The sequence below is a fragment of the Centropristis striata genome, chromosome 6, assembly GCF_030273125.1.
Source record: "Centropristis striata isolate RG_2023a ecotype Rhode Island chromosome 6, C.striata_1.0, whole genome shotgun sequence".
Taxonomy (NCBI): domain Eukaryota; kingdom Metazoa; phylum Chordata; class Actinopteri; order Perciformes; family Serranidae; genus Centropristis; species Centropristis striata.
The window spans coordinates 11,515,816-11,530,262 of NC_081522.1; the positions used below are offsets into that span (position 1 = coordinate 11,515,816).

Consider the following 14,447-nt stretch of genomic DNA (forward strand, 5'->3'; position numbering starts at 1 on the left):
CTGTGACCCAGCTGACATGTGTTTATGTCCCCTGTAAACCAAAAGTCAACATTGATATTTTAAGTTAACCTGCACATTAACTTCTGTATAGATATGTCATATTCTTTGTCAAGTTCTATGTTCTAATCTTTTTTGTGACCATAACAAAGAAGTTTAGTTGGCTAAACTTAAGGAAGTTGTTTTGTTTCACAATGTAAACATGTTTAAAACAGAATTGTCAAATTTCTTGTGATATCATTAAAACATTGTGCACAAGTTTTCATAAGATATCATACAAACTGTTCATGAGAATACATTGACATGTTACACAGTGCATCAATGTGGTTCATTGATTGTTTTTGTGACTCAGAGGAAAGATGATGTTGATATTTTAACTTAATGCCCAAACAAGGACACCCCACCTAATAGTGCTCCTTTTTCACCGTCCCTCTCGCTCTGACTGCCTTTCCCTTCATACATCCATGGCCTTTCCCCTTGTCTTGTGAGGGAGACTAGACAGAATAGTGCTGTGTGGCTGAGTCCAACCCATTTTGTTTTACATTTACAGAGCCAGGGCTGCGTATGCGCACACACAGAACAGACATCTAGCAGACCGTGAAGAGATATTCGCTGAATTTGACAAAAAGTGTATTGGATTAGAATCGCTGACTGCACCTTTAGGCTACAGTACATCAGGCTTTGGATACAGAGACAATACTTGTTAGTAGAGAACTGAAGGAATGGCTGACTGAGGCTACTCCAAGTAAGACTTAGGTGCCAGGCAAAACCAGCCCACAACAGGTGATTTGTCAGAAACACAAATCGAGGTGTTAAGTTCAGTCCTGTTATTGGAACCACTACCACACAATTGTCGAACAGTGTTTGTACTCCAGCATACAGGTATGACTGTATGTGTGGATTTTTACTCTGCACTATTCAACTGGTGGAAACGTGTAAGATAGGCATTGTAACCTGCTTTGTTATGGAATTGGACCATATCAAATAAGAAATGGGATTAATAAGAAATAATTTTTAAAATATGGAGCCCAACTCCTCCGGGTTCCTGGCTCATTCAATCAATCAATCCCCATGCCCTAAATTATACATAACTTTAAACTTTAATGTAATTTAAACAGTCCAGTTTGACAAAATATCACCTCCCTTACATGTGTCACGAATGGGGAAATTAGTTATAGAGACCACTTTTTTTTTGTAGCAATCTGTAAACATGTATATTTTTGCTGTAAAGTTTGCCATTTTTTTTACATGGATGTCTATGAGGATTGACTCTCTTTTGGAGCCAGCCTCAAGAGGCCAATCAGGGAATTGCAGTTTTTGGCACTTCCGGGTTGGCTTCACTTTTCAGCTCTGGCAGTTGCCTCTTCGATTTACCATTGGGGGTAAGGAAAGTGGATTTTAAAACATTAGGATCAGTTAATTGTTGGATTTGTTAACATTAACCCTCTGGAGTCCATGAAAGCACCTGCACATTACTTCTTCATGACGTGAAGACATAAAAATGAAGCAACATTGAGCCTTGCCATCAGCTTCCCTCTAAAGTTCTGGCTTGAAACTCCATACCAGATTTTTTTGTGATTGATTGAGAATTTATTTGAACACAAAATAAAAGATGAACAATTAAAAAGAAATGAGCAACAATAAATACAAGACAACAACACAAAACCTGAAAATTTCCTCTGGGGAAATTCTGAAAGGACCACGGGGGCTACTGCCAGTGTGTGAACACTATGATGAGATTCTTCAGAGATTTCAAACAATTAATACGAGTAATGTTATGATACTATATAATATACAAGGAGGACACCTACAACAAGCACAAGTGTGAAACACGTGTATCTGGAGGAGTGTGCGCGCTTATGCGTGCATTTGTGTGTGTGTGTGTGTGTGTGTGTGTGTGTGTGTGTGTGTGGAACGAAAATCGCATAAAGTTACCTGTGTTCGTGCCACATCGAAGGATCAAAGGCAATCAGAGCAGAGCAAACAACAGAATTAACTGCCACCAACTGCCAATGTCCCGGAACAGTGACAGCAGCCAGAGGTGGACAGACTGGTATTTCTGGCCTCGAACAGAAAGCATTTTTGGCAAAACCCATAATACCTATCATTGATCCGACTTGACTTTGAGCGTCCTGAGTTCTTCCTGAACGTCTTCGGCCGTCCCATTCACTTCAATGCAAAATTTTGGCCGTTTTTTCGCGACTTACGTCGAATTCAAATTCCATAGAGAAACGTAATAGCCCACCGATCCCGATCAAACCGCACGTTTTGATATATAATTTGACTAGTAGCGGGACGAAATTGCGTCCGGAAGTGGAAGAAGAAAAAATCCACAGTATAACAACAGTGGTCCCTACAGCTATTGCTGTATGGGACCAGTGCTCGGTGCGATTGCCCCGTGGCCCTAATGAAACAACAACAAGACTCAACACTTATTTGTGTTCAAAAGGAGTGGGAAGAAATATAACAACAATAATATTTGTAGTATATAAACTTGTTATTACCATTATTAACATACATAACTTGTTATTAACTTACAAACACATAAGTACACATACACCCATGTAGTCACAATGAGACAACAATGAATATTATATTATATTTAGTATAAAAATATGTAGCTAGAGATTGTCCTCATTGTACCTGTTATATGTTATATTTGCAACCTTTGTTCATATTTGCAACATTTAAAATTATGTGTATTGAAATATAATTTTCAAGATCAGATTTCATGTTTTCCTTTGTTTCTTTTGGGTTCAACATTTTTATCAAGTAAGTCAAAGTTAAAAATTAATTATCAGGACATATAGGTGAGGTAACACTGAAAACAAGTGATACCAACATGGCATGGTGAAGATTTTTAATTGATTTTTTTTAAAGTACATAATAGCCCAAGATTTCAGAGGGTTAAGAAAAATGTTAACTATCACAAAACTCATCTTTTAAAATTATGCTTTAATGTTCTTCAGGTACAAAAAGGAGCATTTACCTTAGACAGTCTGTCCACTACACTCAGTCTCTGACCTCACACTGAGAAGCATACCTCTGTTAAATGTCACAGTGAGAAACTAGATTCGCTGATAAATTTCTAAATCTTCCATGTGGAAAATCAAAAGGGGGGATCTGGTCTGTTATAGGAAACATCAGGATTGCATGGTGTGAGGTTGTTTTACGAGATACTGTGAAGCAATACCTGAAACCTTGCAAAGACTTTCTGCAAGCAATCATCAGTCAACTTCATCTCTAAACTGGAGCATAAATCTGTCAGAGGCAGATGAGGACACATCATGACAGGTGGGTTTTGAACATTCATCGGAGGAAAGAAAACCTCATTCTACCTGATTTAACTTTAGCGTTTTTTTTCCTGGTTCAGAGGAGAACTGAACTTGTTCACCCTTGCAGAAAAATATAGAACCTAATTATAATAATTACGGTGTTACGGGTAATTTAACCATTTTCATCATATATAATTTTGAATGTTGCAGCCATGTGACAAGCTGACAGATAGGCTAATCTTTTTATGGAATCAGAAAATTATCTTTGAATTTAAGTGCCCTACAGGTTGTTTACCCGTGCATTTCAAAGTTGGGTAGTATAAGTTGTTTTAGGAATATATTGTAGGATTATATGTTTGTGTGTGTGTGTAGGGGAGTGATGTAGGGTGGTGGTGGTGGTGGTGGTGGTTGGGTGCATCATCAGCATCAGCGTCCATGACGTCACCAGAGTTTAAAGTGGGCCGCGCTTCACCCAGTGAAGTAGAGAGGAGAGAGGAGAAGGAGGAAGCAGCGGCGGGTCCCTCTCACAACACCTGACTTTCTGCTCGGCACCGTGTTTTTTTTTTTTTTTTTTGCACAATACCAGTGTGAACTCCACAAACTATCCGATTTAACCTGCCTTCATTTTGAGTTTCTCACTAATTAAACATGGAAGACCGTGTTGCACCGTGTTGGACCCGCTGAATTCTGTTTTGTCGAGGGCGATAACTTTAAACCTCAAGTCTCCAGAAGGGTGAGTTCAATCGCAATTTCCCGAAAACCGAACAAAAAGGGCTTTAATTTATTCAGCAGGGGGAGGCTAATGATGCCGCAGCAGTCATGTCACCACCATCGACAGTATCTGTGATGATAAGCAGCTTTGCAGATATTTGTTAAAAGATAAAGGCTCCATATGATGGCTATATTTTTGTTTGTGCTGTTGCAGTAAGTTGAGGCGCAGTCTTTTGGCATTTAGAAAGCGCTGCTGTTGGCTGCTTGATGTGACAAATTGTGCTTTCTATTTAATTAGGCTATTGGCGAGTCTATCCCATGGAAATGTGCGTGCTGTGCCAAAGAAAAGGGCTGTATCATCCCGGAGAGTTTTATATTTCTGCAGACATGTATTGTTTTTTTTTCTTCTCATGGCTCGGAGCTGCATGTTCTGCCAGGAAAACTATTAGTTTGAAGAAAGAGAGATTTAAAAAGCCTGTTGTTGTTGTTGTTATGCAGTGAATGCTAATGATGCAGAAGTGTGTTACAGGATGCAATTGTGTTAGTTTGAACTGCTTCAATACAAGTTTATTTGTTCCATTTTATTTGTGTAAATTGTTTTCTTTTTCTGATGAGTTGGTGAATGTGACTGATCCCAAAATTGCATTTTTTTTTTTGGTTCACATGAAATTATTACATTTTCCATTAGGATTGGTTTAAGTGAATCCTGTGTGACGCCAGTGTGACAATGTCTTTCTCAGTCAAAGATGAATGTCTCGATGAGGATTTAAGATGATTATGTGTCCTTCAAAGTCAAGGATGAGAAGTAAATCCAGCAGCTGTGATGAACATTTTGATTCAGTTTTGAATGAAGACGAACCTACATGTTATGTCACGTTTGAGCCACTAGATGACAACAGAGTGCAGGCTAAAGCAGCTGATTAAACTTGCATTAGTCTATTAGTCAATGAGCAGATCTGCACCATGGTTTAATAATGAAATCATTACTGCTGTTGATTTCCTTTTGTGCAAAACACACAGAGACCAAGATGGCTTTTGTAAAATCAATGACTTTTATCAAATCACTGGCATATACATTAGGTCCACACACACACACACACACACACACACACACACACATACTGTCTCATTTCAAGCAACTGGGAGCCCTCCAGTAGACACTGTTGTTTTGCCCTGTTGGAGCTGCATACATTGTAGCCCATGCTCTGCATGGGTTCCCCTGCATTATAGCAATTTGTCATAAAGTCATTTATCATAAATGCACCATGGCACTACAGCAATGCAGGTTTTGTTTTGACCCTGACGCTGACACTTTGTGTGTACAAGATATAAGATCATGTTTTAAAAAAAAATCTAATTTGCTTTGATGACTTTATTTCTTATGTCTTAATTTTGTGGGTAAATAATGGCTGCACATTTTAATCACTTCTTCTTCCTTTCCGTCATTAAAACTACCCGAACACACTCACAAATAAATAATTCACAAAATGCAAACTCATTTTTTTCATTACTGTTAGCCTTCTATTCGATGACCAGTTTCACAGTCCAAAGTATTTAAAATCAGCTGAAGCAACGATGAAAAAAAAGCAACTTATGATTTCAGAATAGCAGAAGATATGGAATGACATCTCTCACATTTTTTATTTTCTTTCATTTCCGACTTCCACATAACATAGCTGACTAAATTCACATATTCCTTTTTTCTATTTTGTTGCTGTCCTGTGAAATCTCCAAAATGTCAATGTTCCCTGAATAACCGCTGATGTTTTGTGACAACGGAATTTTCAGCCAACACAGTGCATTGTTGAATTGTTTTTCTATCTCAAGTAGAAGGACTATTTCCCTTTATCAATCAGTTTATCTGATCAATTCTTAATCACCCAATTTGAAGATGCATGGTTTTCTTTGGAAGGCATTATCAGATAAATGAGCCTAAAAAGTCCTTTCATCCCATTACTATGTTCATTTACACAACATTTTAATTAACAGTAATAATATCAAATACTTTTTAATTAATTAGTATGAGCACAACATTTTTGTGATACTTTTTTTATTCATCAAACTCACATATAGTACTTTAACTCTGTCGAGGGATGGCATGAACTTGCTGAAAGTGCTGTAACATGTTCAGTGAGCTTTTAAAGTAATTTTCTCCTCTAATAAAGTGTCTATTCATCAAAACGTGTGATGTGTAGGTTGTTGTTGTATACCATCTGGTGGTCCTCCAGGGTTAGAGCTGGCTCAAGCTGTGATTTCATACGACTTTTTCCTGCGATGAGAGGTCATGCTGCCAGGAAACAAATTGATACTCAGTTCAGCCTCAGTGGCTTCAACTCTCATAGAGCCAAGGACGACATTTGCCTCTGAGACGCCGTGAATTCTGACGTTATTTAATGAGAAGTGAGCGGACACATCTTTGTCTCATTTTCTGAGCTCTTCTTAAGCGCAGCGCCTTCAAGGGCACATAAGTGGCTTGTGCATTTGGCTTTTTTTTTTTTGTTGCGTGCACTTTACAGTCTAGTAAACCCTTTCAACTGGAAATCCTGATGTTTGGCTCAATCAATATGTTTAATTAGTGCTGATTAATGAAAGAGTGTTGCTGTGGAAGGCAGACAGCTTTCTCACTTCACAAGGACACATTCTATTGGAAAACAGAGAAATTGCTTTCCATGCTAGGAATTTGATTTTACACAGTAAAAGCCGTTCACAATGTAGATTAGACATAATGACAGAATATACGAGAACCCTGTGAAAGTACAATTTACATTTCTGTTGGATTTAGAGGACACACTAATTCATACTTTAAATATTCAATGAATGCAATTAACACTTGATCATTTGCTGGTTTGCACCCGTGCAAGCTCAATAATCTCATAATCACACGTGAATTAAAAGATTGGGAAACGCTCATCAGCACATATGTTGAGAACTAGTTTTCTCCACAGGCCAGATATGTTGTCAGCAGTGTGAGTTTAGTCTCCAGCAGCATATCGAGATATGCAGCATGTACTGTATGCTGTAGGAAAATGAGTGGGCTGGGTCCAGTTCACAAGGGCAAATCATAATAGTCAGCTCAGCATTATAAACTTGACACTGATTTAGAGAACTACAAGTGAACACCTCCAGTATACTGTAATAATTCAAGGCAGAGTTTCTTTTAGAGTTTGTTGTTTTGAACACTGTTCTCTGTCAAAGCCTCTCAAAAGTAACAGCTCCAATGACCTTTATTCTGCAAATTAAGCTGTTTTTTGCTTCACGCTGACTGATAGATCTTATTATTTCAGCAAAAGTGCATTGAGCATTGAGCAAATACCCCGGAGCCATAGCAACTACATTAACAAAAGTTAATGAAATATATGGAGGCAAGACCTGGACTTTGCTTTACTTGTCAAAGCTGTGGCATTTACATTTTGCACGTCTGTGGAGAGGGAATAAAAACAATGTAACGCAGCATACACCCACATGCTATCTCTTATGGTAGGTAAACATATTTATGCTGCAGAATATTTTGTTGACTGTAAATGCAGACATAAGTTTGTTAAAGGCCTTTGTGTCATGCATTTTGCTTTTCTTGCAAGTGTAGACTGTACAGAAAAGTCCTGGTTGTGCATGATTTGCATCACAACAAAGTTGAATAAGTGCAAAGTGATGCTAAATTTTTAAAACAGCGTAGCTAGCTGGCATTGAAAAATAAGAAGAAATCTGCAATTTAGATTCCACTTCAATTCCATGTTGGTTGTCCCAAAGGTCTGGCCATGTCTGCATCTGATTACGCTTGCATGCATTTAATTAATAATTCGACAATGCACGGCATTGATGTCGGTCAGCCAGCGCTCTGCAGGGGAATAGATTGCCTGAGCCTGATATCCAGCCACAGCCTCTTAGCGAGGAGCAGAAACGATGAGCTCAGGCAGATTTCTGATACAGGAGCTCCAGTGTGGAGCTGTGTTAATCCCCCCTCCCTCAGGTGCCGCCGCTCCTGGGGAGGAATGCCACGGACTACAGCTCACCGCCGATGCTCGGCCGCGCTCTGATTAATGCACTCATCAGTTCTTTTCTTGTTTGTTTTAATGACAACCATGTCCCTTGTGGGAATCTGGTGACTTTTTGCAAATACTGCTGATGCATCTGCTTACACCTGCCACTTTTTTTTCTTTCTTGTCTTGTCAAAGGACCGTTACCATAAAGCCTGAGTCTTTTGACATGACTAGGTTGTCAGTGGGAGTGCAGGGAACCACACGACACATTTTCCACCGGAGATACAGGAAATACATGAGCTGAGGAAATGAGCAGTGATAAGATCCCAGCGTGTTGGGATGTGTTGTGCTTTGTTGATAAGGCTATTATTCATCATTATGCCTTAGACAGCAAAAATCCGCTTCTCCATCTCAGGCATATGCTTTTTACGCATAGTTTATTCACAGCTTTACATTTGCAGTTGAGTTGTACTGGCTTTTATTACTAATTACTGCAAAGTTTAAAAAGGATTTAATCACTTATTTAGACTGTAGAGAAGCCAAAGTTATTCAGTGAGCTTAGATTTTGGTTAATTTTTTATTTTAAGAACTGGGGTTGTTGAGCGGAAGAATTGAAATATGGTCCTCTCAGAAACATGCTGAAATTGAATATTTAATGTTAATTTGACAGCATCAAAAAGGTACTGAGAGGCACTACTTTTTAAGTGTTGAGAAAATCAGTTGAAATAGATGATTCAGTTTTATAAAAGTCCCAAGAAATGTTATGTGGAGGATGATTCATAACTCAGATGAAAGAGCGAGGCTGTATTTAATACTTGATGGATACAACAAATCCCAACAATACCCAGGCCTGTTAAACAGAGGTTAAACTAACTCAAATATTTCCCAGCAGTGCGTGTGTGTGGGTGTGAACATCGCATTGGTATCAGATGTGTTGACTGTTTCCTTATTATCAAACAGCATTCAATTACAAATATCATGTGATAACAAAAAAATCCAGTGTTTGAGGTTTGAAAGGTAAAATAAATTGGAAAAGCATGAACAAGTTTAATAGTCATAATAAAAAAACACATGTAATTGACATGAAACACTGACCTGCACATGAACTCTTGAGGAAATTGTTATGTAGGTGTTTGAATTAGTACCGTAGTGAATCCTGTATGTTTGACTAGACTGGCTGACAAGGTAATTATTATTCACATTTCATATTATACGGTAATCCTGCAACATGATCGATGATGGATGATCCTCATCCTGACAAATGCAGAGGGGGAAGAGTTGTGGTCATGCCACATTTGGCTGCCTATATTTGATTGATGATTAAAGTGGACAAATGATTCACTGTGCTCAACTGTCCATTAACAGTATGATGCCTATTAGAGTGTGATACCTTGCCTCTGGCACCTTTCAGAGAGGGACCTCATCATAGTATTTTCTCTCTGTCTGTTTCTCTGTGTGTGTCTGACTGTGTACTTCTTGCTGTATAAATATAATCACAGTGCAGCTGACTTCCGTGGAAGTGAAATCTGATTCAGAATTAGAGATGCTCACTTGCATACACGCGGCTATATTGTCACATTGCACGGCCACCTGACATATAACGTATTACTGGCACATCTCAGCCACCTGCTGTGCTACTCCTGTTTAATAAATGTTGTAGATGCATCTCCTCTCTAGCCTGTCCGATCAGTTCTAGGGTGCAAACCTTGGCCCTTTTCCCAAGTCTGGTAATGGATCTTTGTGCTATAAGTGAGGCGCTTTGAGGCCTATAACATAAAGCCCCTGCGCTTATTCAGCACCCGGGTTCCTCGCTTGTGATCAATGGCCAGCAGTCAGGACGGTGAATGGAGCACAGATTGAACCACATCTGGGACTCGGATGCTGAATAACTGCCCACTCAACAGGGGTGACTCATGAATAATACACCAGGCAGCCGAGTGTCCCATCTCCCTTAGCCCCTCACGGGCGATGCTTTCACACTCGGACCTGTCCAGAGAGCAGAAGGTCAGGGCACGAATACTTGGCAACCCGAGCACCAACACCAGGCAGTCCTGGCTGCCCAGCCAAGGGAGAGTGGAAAGAATAATGGCTAAAAAAGTAGCAAGTAAGGCTGTGAGGGAGTCTAGCAGATGTAGCAAAATTTACAGCAATGATCCTTTTGGTTAGGTTTGTATAGATTTTTTGCAGGATTTTTATTTGCAGCTCAAAGCTGTGTAGGTGGAGATGGCAGATAAAGCTGCAATCACAGATACTTACAGCATCGCATTTATTTTATTTTGTATCTTGGACTGCATGGTGATATTTACATTATTGTGATCTATGACACAATTATATTCTAGTATTTTACACTGGGAGAAATAGAGATACAGGAAACAATGTGAGTCTCTAATGAAGCAGATGATTTATATAGAACACATTTTAGTGCATTGCTTCTTCAGCCCAGTGGTTATTTTCTGTATCCTAATGGTTGTACAAGCAAATTCCTAATGCTTTTGACTTTGGATTTATGTGTATTCTCACCATCAGTTACATTTTGGCTTCATTTGAGTCTGTCAGGTCAGTGATGAATGTTGGCATCATCTTCCAGTATTCATCAGGCAGGCCGAACGCAGCACAAGCACTCCTCTTTTGTTCATTTTTTAAAATGCATTCAGTCAAAGTACTGTAGGCGTGTTCGCTCAAGGGGATTCAAGGACATTTGAAAGGTCATGGTGGCAAAAATTGGGCATACATCTTTAATGCAAATTGGGTTGATGGAGCTCTCATACCGCCAAATTGAGATCACCTGGTTGCATGATGGTGGGGCTTAACGTGCTGTGGAGGCATATTTTCAGATTTAATAATCATGATGGTAAATCATTCCTCTTTCAGTCATTGACCAGTGATCCAGAAGGTTTATGTGCTACACTAGAAGAGTGACTAAATCATTGATCTAGAGAGGAATGTGGGAGCTTTTAGTCCAACAGGAAGAGTTAATATTCTATTCTGATTCGTTATTTTTAGAAAAGAAATTCCACTTCACAGTTTTAATATACAACATTCAGAACAACCAAATGCCAAACCAGCATCTCAGAGAAAACAAATAGGCTTGTTGCATCATACATTGGGACTCATGCACCAACAAGCATGTAGAGCCGGCCCGGCTATCAACGTTTTCTAACTTTCTATTTTCTAACTTCGTTCTCTATCATTATGTAGCAAATAGTTGTTTTCTGCTTCAGGGAAAAGACCGTCTCCTTCTCACGCTGTCATCACACACACTGCGTTTGGAAGTATTTCCGCTAACATAAAACATACCTGTTGACCAGTGTTTTCACACAGTCCATGTTTTATCTAACACTTTTTCCCCATCATTGCCATTGGTAACACATGATGCTCCCAATCAGCAGATTGAAACGATAGAGACGTCACTTTGAAGACTGACTGACAGCTAACTGAGAATTTTTTATTGGGTTTTATCGAGGCCTTCAATAACAATATTAAAAAAAAAATTTCTGCCCAACCCTGTTGACTGATATCTGTGAGGCTAAAATGAACCATACAATACATGCATGCCCCAAACCGTGACATGCAAACCAAACAGTTTTGATTTTTTATTAGAACCACTGCATCCCTACAACGCATGCAGAGAAAATTACGTCTGAGTAGACCTCAAACCAATCAGTGCAACATAGCATGTGATGTAGTGCTGAGTGATTCTTAAATCACTCAAATAGGAGAAACATGGCAGCCGGGTCATGAACAACTTTCTTAAATTATAGGTAAACTGTAAAATAAAATGTTTTTTCTGAAAACCTTTTGAGGCACAAAATCTTGATCATATTATCATAATTGAACAGTGCTGCCTAGTTTGACTGTTTGATTTGAGTTTTGCTGGACGTGAGTCAATCAAACCCATCTCAGTGTTATTTCACACGCACGCACACACACACGCACGCACACACACACACACACACACACAGTAATTTAACCAGTAACTACCTTGTTAAGAACTACTTGCATGTTGATGCATCAATATTATTAACAGTATTATAACATAATATCCTAATATCCTAAAATAATATAGTGTTATATTATAAATGACTATATAAATATATATAATATTTTATATCAGGCAGAGGCCACTTCACTTCACTGTAGGACAGTACATTAACTTTAATACTTGGAGAACATTTTGCTGTAGTCTTTTAATTGCAGGACTTTTACTTCTAATGGCATATTTTAGCATTTATGTATAGTTATTATTATCTGTCTGCATGTTTCCTCCACTACTGCAGTACATACTGTGATCACTATATATTCGTTGTTTGTTCTCTTATGTGTACGGCTAATGTGAAGTGCAGTGCTCTCAGAAAAAACTCAACCCTCCTGTGAGATCTCAGAGGATTGTCTGCACAGAAAGCAAGGTGCATCCAGGCGCAGTGGCTTTTCTCTTCCTCGCTCCCCCTGTCTGCTTCACACACCGCTTACCCTGCGACATTTGGGACGAGTTTCTCACTGCTTGGCTTCTCACATCTTGGACACTGACACAAAATAAATGAAGACACCAAGAAGACACAAGGTTCAGAGTTGGAAAGGGTTGGTGGCTGAGGTGTGAAACTATTGGTGTGTAAAATTGCCCTGGCAGCCGTGCTGTTGTTTCAGCATTTCATGGCGAGCTGCTCAGCTAGCGTCCCTACTTGCCTCTTCAGTGCCTTCTTCCCTCCACTTTTTTTTCATTTGTTTTTCTGTCCACACCATACCTCTGCAGAGTTTGGCCCTCACTCTCTATAGAGGATGTAACTTTTATAGAATCCAGTAATAACTGTCTCTGCTGCTGCTTAGTGTGCATGATTGTGTGTCTGTGTTCCCTTGACCAGAGCTCCAAAGTAACCGAGTTGTTCCATTTTTTTTCCCTCCTGGCGGGAGAGAGCAGAAGGTTCAACAGGCTAATATTCACACATTAATTTGTCCTAAGATGTCCAACTGTTCTCCAGCAGCTCTCATTATTCGCAGTCAGTCACAGGGTGGCTAATTGTCTGTGTGGGGAAGGGAGAGCCTTACTGGTGCGAGGAGGAGCCTGACTGGTGCTTCCTCCTGGTGACAGCAGGAGGCCGAGCCGGGCCGTGAAGAGAGGACAGACATAGCGCAGAGGGCATTGCAAGACATTTGGCTGTCACTGTGATGCCTGGGGTTTGTTATTAAGAGCATGGGGCGAAACATAGTGACTATTATAAGCAGCAGGCAGAATGATGTGACATCAGGCACATTGTTATTTTGATTCATCAAGTGGTGTTGTTTCACTAATTAGTTTTCTTACAGAAAATGTAGGCCTAAAGCTGGTAATTGGTGACTTGTTTATGAGTGTAGATTCAGTGCCTGTTATGTGGATGAGAAATCCAATTAATAAAAAAAAAATGTAATAATGTGTGACAGCAGAAAAACTATAGGAAAACAAGGGCAAAAGTTGCTATATGCTCTATTCTATTATCTATATTTGATGATCATGTTTACTCACATTAGTTTCAAATTTTCTGCTCTTTCTTTGAACCACTTCTGAACAGATGGCTCGACCGGCGCCGCTGCTCTCCTCCCTCGTGTGCCTGATTCTACATTCATAAAGCTAACGTTAGACTAGATTAGTTCCTCTGATGTCCATGAAGCAATTTCTTATTATTGCCTGTGGTTGAGAGTGGGCAGACTGCTGCCTGGGAGCACACAGGACAGTGTTTGTCTGCTCTGACAGGCTGCAGAAAGTCTTTGTGCCCAGAGTGAAAGAAATAAAAGTATAAGGAGAGACTCCCTCCATCGGGCTGTGTCTGGTGTTGGCCTGCCCTGCGGTAAGGCAAGGTTATTCAGATGAAAGATGGTGTTGAGATTAGTGAGCCCTGCCCGAGCGTGTGGACGTCCAGCATGCCGCACTGCGTGATTTATGAGAGTCGTGATATCAGCGGTCGCCACATGAATAAACCATGTGGCCAGAATTAAGCTCCTGTTAAACGACGCACAGCATTTTCCCAGGTGCCTCAACCTCCAAGTGGAAATCACAGTCGTGAAAGTTGTTATTGTTGCTGTTGTGTTATAGCAGTTTCATGAGACCGCCTGATGATGGCTGCAGCAACTGAAGAACTACCAGTTTTATAACTTCTCTGAGGATTTTGCTAATTGCTGATAATTCCCACGACTCTACTGTCAGCTGAACAACCAGCAGGAGATGGTTTAAAAAAGTTCATTGATGGTTGCAGAGTGACTTGCAACCAAGTTGAAAAGTTTTGAAGGCTTAACAGAAGAATATAACCACTAAATAATGCATTCCCCATAATTTATTCAATACCATAATAACTTGTTAGTGTCAAATTCACATGTTGGTATCTATAAAGTGTCTTCCTTTTTAAAAACATAATAGGGCTGCAACAAGTGTTTTAAAAAAAATATTATCAATTTATCTGGTAATTTGTTTTCTTTCATTTTATCAATTAGCTGTTTAGTCTATGAAATGCCTAGAAAA

General features: G+C 39.5%; 1 protein-coding gene across 2 annotated transcripts in view; it reads left to right on the forward strand.

The window, feature by feature from the left end:
- Window positions 1-3,700: 3,700 nt before the first annotated feature.
- megf11 (multiple EGF-like-domains 11) overlaps window positions 3,701-14,447 on the forward strand; it is an 81,585-nt gene continuing 70,838 nt past the window's right edge. For both annotated transcript variants that reach the window (XM_059335506.1, XM_059335507.1), the window contains exon 1: window positions 3,701-4,005. The gene's annotated coding sequence lies outside the window, so the exon portion shown is untranslated. The remainder of the gene's footprint in view (window positions 4,006-14,447) is intronic.